At 47.9% G+C, this 8651-nt stretch overlaps 1 pseudogene; it reads right to left on the bottom strand.

Moving 5' to 3' along the window:
• Positions 1 to 7730: 7730 nt before the first annotated feature.
• LOC129627410 (uncharacterized) lies at positions 7731 to 7850 on the bottom strand (annotated as a pseudogene).
• Positions 7851 to 8651: the final 801 nt, after the last annotated feature.

Genomic DNA, 8651 nt, shown 5'->3' with positions numbered 1-8651 from the left:
AAAAAAAAAAAACAACAGCAAAACCTTAGGGAGGACCTGGAAAAACTACTTTGTCTTAATCAGAAATCGTGCTTAGAATCAGTCAGGTTGTTTTCTACTCAAACTGGGAAAAGAGAGTTTCTGAGCTTACAACAGAAGGTTTTAACCTGGTATAAGCAAAATGTAATGTTAATATGCGGAGAAGGCAATGGCACCCCACTCCAGTACTTTGCCTGGAAAATCCCATGGATGGAGGAGCTTGGTAGGCTTCAGTCCATGGGGTCACTAAGAGTCGGACATGACTGAGTGACTTCCCTTTCACTTTTCACTTTCATGCATTGGAGAAGGAAATGGCAGCCCACTCCAGTGTTCTTGCCTGGAGAATCCCAGGGACGGGGGAGCCTGGTGGCCGCCGTCTGTAGGATCACACAGAGTTGGACACGACTGAAGTGACTTAGCAGCAGCAGCAGCAATGTTAATATGAATTTTTCTAGGGAGAAGATTCATAGTTTTCATCATATCCTCAAAGAGTTTTATAGGCCTGAAAAAAATAAAATAAAAGATGGAAAACAATTGGTTTAAGGAATTCCCTGGCAGTCCAGAGGTTAGGACTCTGTATGTTCATTGCCGAGGACCAGGGTCAATCCCTGGTTGGGGACTAAGATTTTGCAAGCCGAGTGGCTTAGCCTAAACAGATAAATAAAAATTGTTGTGTACACACAACTTCAATCAATTTAAATAGAAGAAACATCAACCATGAATAAATAGCAATAAAAAAGGAAATATGTGATTTTTAACTGAGCAGATCTAGACTCAGTGACCATGCTTTATATATTTGCCTGCTCATGTGTATTTTTATAGCAGCCAATTAATAATACTGTAATGAAATCATTTCTTTCATCTTTGCAACTTAGCTGTTAGGAGCTAAGAATGTGAGGGCTCATCTGAACCTCCTTTATTTCCCCTTATTCCAGTGGAGTGGTATCAGCAGGCAACTGCAGGAAGACATTATCTATGGTCTAAAACCCTGAGGCTTTCTCTTCAGCTCTAATTTAAACCTGAGAGGGAATATTACATGTCAAGTGAGAGTCACAAAATTTCAGATCTAGCATTTGGGGGAATCCTCTGTAAGTCCAAAACTAACGGTTAATTAAAAAAAATTGTTTTTATTTATTTGGCTGTGCCAGGTCTTAGTTGTGGCATGTGGATCAAAATATTGTCCGGGTGAATTCCCTGGTGGTCCAGGGGACCTGGGTTCTATCCCTGGTCAGGGAACTACATCCCACATGCCCTAACAAAGACCTGGCTCAGCCAGATAAATAAATAAAAAGAAATCTTTTTTTAAATTGTCTTATATTTGTTGCTATACTTTTTGGAGCCCTGGGTCAGGCAGGCAAATCCTGTGCAGGCTCCAACTCAGCACCACTGCTTTGGATCTGAAACATACCTTCAGAGAGGAAGAAGGCACAAACAAACAGAAACACTGAAGCTATATACTGAAAAATGCCATCCATCTGCTTTAAATATTTTTTACCTTAAAATATTTTGTTGTGCCCCCTTCAAGGACAGGCTTTGAAGAACTCTGGAAATAACAGGAAGTTCTAAGAAAGTCTGTGGTGATGCTATTTTTTTTTTTTAAACTTTTTATTTTGTGTTGGAGTATAACCAATTAACAGTGTTGTGGTAGTTTCACATGAACAAAGAAGGGTCTCACCCATACATATACATGTATCCATTCTCCCCCAGCCAGGCTGCCATTGAGCACAGTTCCTTGTGCTATATCATGGGTCCCTGTTGGTTATCCATTTTAAGTATAGCAGTGTGTACCTGCCCAAGTCAATCCTAAAGGAGATCAGTTCTGAGTATTCATTGGAAGGACTGATGCTGAAGCTGAAGCTCCAATTCTTTGGCCCCTTGATGCGAAGAGCCCACGCATTAGAAAAGACCCTGATGCTGGGAAAGATTGAAGGCAGGAGGAGAAGGGGATGCCAGAGGACGAGATGGTTGGATGGCATAACTGACTCAATGGACATGAGTTTGAGTAACCTCCGGGAGATGGGAAAGGACAGGGAAGCCTGGCATGCTGCAGTCCATGGAGTTAGTCGGACATGACTGAGTGACTACTTGCAAAAAGTTTCAAAGCTAGTAAGTTTTAGAGCCAGGATCCAAACTGTGTAATGTAAAAAGTTTTGGTTGCAAACAACAGCAATAGATTCTAGCTAATGTGTGTGTGCTGTGTGCTTAGTCGCTCAGTTGTTTCCAACTCTTTGTCGCCCGCCAGGCTCCTCCGTCCATGGGGATTCTCCAGCCGAGAATGCTGGAGTGGGTTGCCATGCCCTCCTCCAAGGACTCTTCCCAACCCAGGGATCGAATTCAGGTCTCCCGCACTGCAGGCAGATTCCTTACCATCTGAGCCACCAGGGATGCCCCTACAAGAAGGGTCTTCTAGCTAATGTAGGTGAAATTTATTGAAGGCTATCAGGTGGCCCACAAAATGGATAAGAAAGGACATGCATGCATGCTAAGTTGCTTCAGTCGTGTCTGATTCTTTGTGACCCTGTGGCCCATAGCCCACCAGGGTCCTCTGCCCCAGGGATTCTCCAGGCAAGAATACTGGAGTGGGCTGCCATGGCCTCCTCCAGGGGATCTTCCTGGCCCAGGGATCAAACCTGCATCTCTTCTGTCTCCAGAATTGGCAGGCAGATTCTTTACCACTAGCACCACCAAGGAAGCCCCTCCAAGAAGAGTCTAAGAACAGCTTAACAGTCTACGCAGAGCATCTATGGTACTTTGAATGATCACCTTGGCTGTAAAGCAAGGATAAGCCAGCATCAGTTACCTGGCCTAGCTTAGTCTTATGACTGGGCAAGGGGAGGCCACCTCGATTAACCAACCCAGCAGACCCTAAACACTGAGGGAAAAGTAATCCCTCGTGGAAATTAGAGTGCTTTAATCCAATGAAGACATACATAGGGACTTCCCTGGCTGTCCAATGGTTAGAATTGGATCATAAAGAAGGTTGAGCGTTGAAGAATCGATGCCTTTTAATTGTGGTACTGGAGAAGACCTTTGAGACTCCCTTGGACAGCAAGGAGATCAAATGAGTCCATCCTAAAGGAAATCAACCCTGAATATTCATTGGGAGGACTGATGCTGCAGCTGAAGCTCCAGAACTTTGGCCACCTGATGCAAAGAGCCGAATCCTTGGAAAAGACCCCGATGCTGGCAAAGATTGAAGGCAGGAGGAGAAGGGAGGCAAAAGAGGATGAGATGGTTGGATGGCATCACGAACTCAATGGACATGAGTCTGAGCAAACTTGGAGATAGTGAAGGACAGGGAAGCCTGGTGTACTTCAGTCCATGGAGTTGCAAAGAGCTGGGCGCAACTTAGCGACTGAACAACAGCAGTCATGGTTAAGACTCAACATTTCCAATACAAGGGATGTGAGTTCATCTCCGGTGGGAGAACTGAGATCCCACATGCCGTGAGGCCACAAAAATGAAGGCAGACATATACAGTACTGGGTGTACTGTATATTTTCCCCAGTGTATTTTTCTCAATAAACCCAAATCTGCCCATATATAAATTCTTGGCCTTGTCCATTGTACTATTCTACTTCTTAAACATGGTAGCAAGCTAGAGCCCTTGTTAGCTAGATGTCAGAAAGTTAACAGAGGAAGAAGGAGGTCACAAGGGACAAAATGGAGTAGATCAGATTGCACAGTGATTTTATAAATACTTCTTTCTGACCAATATGGTGTGTTCTTAGCTAAGAGTGATTCTGATTTTTCCCGCTTGGTCCAATGAAAATCAAACAGAGTTAAACAGACCTGGGTCTGATTCTCTGTTTCACCACCTACTGTCTGTATAACTCTGGGCAAAGCAAAGTGAGCCTCATTTTCTTCATCTGTAAAATAAGCTAAAACCCACCACCTTACCATATTGTTATGGGTTTAACTGAACAAACCTGTTAAGTGCCTGACATATAAAATACTCCCAGTAAATGTCACTCTCCCACTAGTCCCTGTCCCAGTGTACTGAAAAAGATTATATGGTATTAGTATTTTTAGTATTCTGAAGATTGTATGATTCATTTCTTCTGAAGACATAGTTTTTCTTACAGAAGAATATTCAGTTATTTCATGATGGCATTTCCACCTCCAAAAAACACAAATGGTCCCAAAATGCAGACAAAGATGAGTACCTGGACACCCCTAAACCATCAGCTTTTGAATGACCGGGTGAGTAATAAGAACTATTGTATTAGTTGAAATCATACTTTGAAGGGAAAAAAAGCATTAAAATTTTGGTAATCAAAACATGAACAGGAATTGCTTAGGATTGTATAGTGGATAAAAAAAAAAAAAAAAGAAAGAAACCAAAAAACAAAATGAAGGATTTCTTCAAAAATTTTAATTGAAAAAAACTGAAATACATTTAGAACAAAAATAAAGAAAACTTTAATTGAGCCCCAATTACCTGGCCAGAGTTGGCAAGAGATACAAAGTTCCTGCTTAGAAAGAAAGATCTTAGGGACTTCCCTGGTGGTCCAGTGGCTAAGACTCTTTGCTCCCAGGGCTGGGGCCCAGGTTCTATCACTGGCCAGGAAATTCAATCCCACATACTGCAACTAAAGACCTTGTGTGCTGCAACTAAGACCCAGCACAGCCAAATAAATTAATAAACATTTTTTAAAGATTTAGGAGATGAGAAGGAAGAGTGTCTACCAGCTCCCCTTCACCTCCATATCCAACTGGTTTTCAGGTTCTGTGAGTCTTCCTCCGAGGTCTCTTCATCCAGACCCCTTTTCTCCTTTGACTTGTGCACATCCAGCTCCACGTTCTCAGTTCACACACTCACCCCCCTTTGCCTGGCACATTGCAGTAACCCCTCAGCTGGTTTCACTGTCTCTAATCCATCCTCTATTCTGGTCCCAGAATGATCTTTCTAAAATACCAAACTAATCCTATGAAGCAAGAGATAACAGACTGTTCCAAAGAATAAATTCCACCCTACCCACCATGCATAGCACTGAGGACCCCTTCATGTGTGTTAGTCACCGAGTCATGTCCGACTCTTGGAGACCCCATGGACTGTAGCTGGCCAGGCTCCTCTGTCTGTGGGATTCTCCAGGCAAGAATACTGGAGTAGGTTGCCATGACCTCCTCCAAGGGATCTTCATGACCCATGGATCGAACCCAGTGTCCTTTATATCACCTGCATTAGCAAGTGAGTTTTCTTTTTTTAATTTATTTGGTTGCAATTTTGTTGAAGCATGTGAACCCTTAGTTGAAGCATGTGGGATCTAGTTCCCTGACCAGAAATCAAACCCAGGCCCCCTGCATTGGGAGCATGGAGTCTTAGCCCCTGGACCACCAGGGAAGTCCCAGCAGGTGAGTTCTTTAACACTGGCTCCACCTGGGAAGCCTGAAAAGCTTTTGTCAAATTTTATGAGAATTTCTAGGGAATTCCCTGGTGGCCCAGTGGCTCAGTCTGTGTTCCCAATGCAGGGGGCTGGGTTCCATCTGCGTTCAGGAAACTAGATCCCACATGCCGCAAGAGTTTGCATGCTGCAGCTAAAGAACCCACATGGCACAACTAAGACCCAGTGCAGTCAAATAAATACAAATGTTTAAAAATTTCATGATTATTTCTAGATGAGCAATGATAAGAGAAATAACAATTTCTATTAGAAATGATATTTATTTTGTTGTTCAGAACTCCCATTTTATCACCCTCCCCCGCCATTTTTAGTTTGGTTTAGTTAGGTTCTAGTTTGGAGTAAAACTATTTTCAAAAATCTTAGCCTGCCATATGTAAAATAGATAGGCAATGGGAATTTGCTGCATGGCTCAGGAAACTCACACAGGGGCACTGTATCAACCTAGAGGGGTGGGGTGGGGAGAGAGAGGGGCTGCCAAGTCACTTCAGTCGTGTCCGACTCTGTGCGACCCCATAGACGGCAGCCCAACAGGCTCCCCGGTCCCTGGGATTCTCCAGGCAAGAACACTGGAGTGGGTTGCCATTTCCTTCTCCAATGCATGAAAGTGAGAAGTGAAAGTGAAGTCGCTCAGTCGTGATCGACTCTTCGCGACCCCATGGACTGCAGCCTACCAGGCTCCTCCGTCCATGGGATTCTCCAGGCAAGAGTACTGGAGTGGGGTGCCATCGCCTTCTCCAAGAGAGAGGGGAGGGAGGTTCCAAAGGGAGGGGATATATGCATACCTATGGCTGATTCATGTTGAGGTTTGATAGAAAACAACAAAATTCTGTCAAGCAAAATCCTTCAATAAAAAAATAATTAAAATTAAAAAACTGTCAAATCACTATGTTGTACACCTGAAACTAACATTATATTGTATGTCAATTATAATTCAATAAAAATTAAATATAATACAAATTAAAAAAATCTTGGACCGTGTATATACCCATATGTATGTGAATGAATGTATCAGTACTTAGACACACACATGGAATTTGCATATGTATACAGCAAACTGATAACAGTGAGTGCACAAGTGCTCAGTCTTGTCTGACTCTTTGCAACTCCACAGACCGTAGGCCTCCAGGCTCCTCTGTCCGTGGAATTTTCCAGGCAAGAATATTAGAGTGGGTCGCCATGCCCTCCTCCAGGGAATCTTCCCATCCCAGGGATTAAACCCACGTCTCTTTATGTCTCCTGCATCAGCAGGTGGGTTCTTTACCGGTTGAGCCACCAGAGAAGCCCAACTATCAATAGTGGTTTCCCCTAAAAAGTTGGACAACATGGAAGAGTGGGAGGGAAGTCTGTTGGAAGAGAGAGTTTTTGTTTTTTTTTTTACCCTATACACTGCAATAGTTAACCATTTAAAAAACAAATATAAGTAAAAGCGAGCAAAGAACAGTAATGATGAGAATTAAAAAACAAGGGTTCCAGATCAGCTATACTAAATAATCTCCAGGGAAAAGACATCCGAGAAGAACGTGAGGAGCAAGCATGAAGGGAATTGGTCATATTTTCAATATGGTGGGAAAATACAAGAGCCGTTGGAGCAGGATGGTGACAGAATTGCATCTGCATTTCCAAACGGTCATCTTGCTCCACATCACTAATGATTGGAGAGACTCAACTCCAAACGCCAAGGAGGGACCACTTCGCCCGAGTCCGATTGGGCCTCATTGCAATGTCTGTCCATAGCAGATGCTGGAGAAGCTGTGGAGCAAAGGGAACTCTCCTCCACGCTGAGTAGGAATGGGAGTTGGTACAGCCGGGATGGAAAAGAGTATGGAGGTTCGCGAAGGAACTAAACGTAGAAGTAGCCTATGGTTCAGCAGTCCCACTCCCAGGCATAGATCCACCCACAGTACAAGCCAACAAGCCAGATGCCCCGTTTGGGCACATCGATCTGCGCGCGCGCTCGCATGCGCATGCGCGATCGCCTGCGAGGCTGGGGGTGGGGCGGGGGCTGGGGCTCTGGCTGGAGTCGGTGCAAGCCCCGGGATTGCCTGAGGCAAGCCAAAGGAGCCCCAGAGGGAGACGGGACGGCCGGTCGTCTGGTTTCCTGAAAGCCGAATGCGAATGCGGAGGGGCTCGCGGGCCGCGGGGAGGCAACCCAGGTCTGCAGCGGGAGTCGGGGCCCCGGCCACCCACTCACTCCCCCCGCCCCGGGAGGGGCTGGGGCTGCGGGGGTGGCGGGGGGGCGAGGGGGGTGTGGGTCCAAGAATTGGGACGCGGGGCGGGGGCTAAAGGACCTCTTCTGGTAGGCAAAAAAGCCTCCAGCACCCGGAATTCCCAGGTGGTCTCCCATCCAAGATACTGAACAGGCCCGACCCTGCTTAGCTTCCGAGATCAGACGAGATCGGGCGCCTTCAGGCCGATAGGGCCGGAGACGGACGCGGCCGCCGCGGGGCGCCCTAAGAGCCTTGCGCTTCGCCTCCCTTTCGCTCTGACCTGCAGGTCGGGCCAACGGGCCGCCCCTCTCCTCGGGGGGCCGTGCTGTACTTGAGCCGCACGACCCGCGACCGCACTCCAGCCTGCTGACGCCGGCCCGGCCCCCGAACACCGCCAACACCAGACCAGCAACCGCCTGGCCGGGCCCGGGGGCCCGATGGGCTTCCAGGACCCCCCAGTGACCGGGAGGGCGTGCGTGCGTGCGTGCGCGCGGGGCCTGGGGGGTGGGCTGAGGGGTGCGGAGGTCTCGGCGCCCTCCCACCCCCGGCCACTCCAGACCCGGCCGCGCTGGCTGAGCGGGGCCTCCCCCCCATCCCGTTCGCCGCTCAGGGCCGCGCGACCCCGGAGGTGTCGGTCTTCGGGGCCCGCCGCCTCCCGATCCCCGCGGCCCGGGGGCCTCTGAACCTCCTGCGGGCCTAGGCGCAGCGAATCTTGAGCGCCCAACTTGCCCGGCACCTGCCCGCTGCCCAAACCCACCGGGAGCCACGGAGGCGCGGTCGACCGGAGCGCCTCAGCCCCGCCCCTTTGCCCTACCGAGGCCCCCCGCCCCCCTTGTCCCCACGCCGCCCGCCAAGCACCCGACCTTCCTGAGAGAGCAGACGAACCACAGGCAGGCACACAGACAGACACACACACTCGCACGCACCCACGCCATGGGAGACAGCTGGCCTGCGCGAGCTCCTCAGCCAGAGCCATAGCACCTGGGAGAGGCCGGGGCCAGACCAAAGGCCCGGTGGACGG

This window comes from Bubalus kerabau, chromosome 14 (assembly GCF_029407905.1).
Source record: "Bubalus kerabau isolate K-KA32 ecotype Philippines breed swamp buffalo chromosome 14, PCC_UOA_SB_1v2, whole genome shotgun sequence".
NCBI lineage: Eukaryota > Metazoa > Chordata > Mammalia > Artiodactyla > Bovidae > Bubalus > Bubalus kerabau.
The sequence above is the reverse complement of the archived record's forward strand: the minus strand, read 5'-3'. Positions and strand labels throughout refer to the sequence as shown.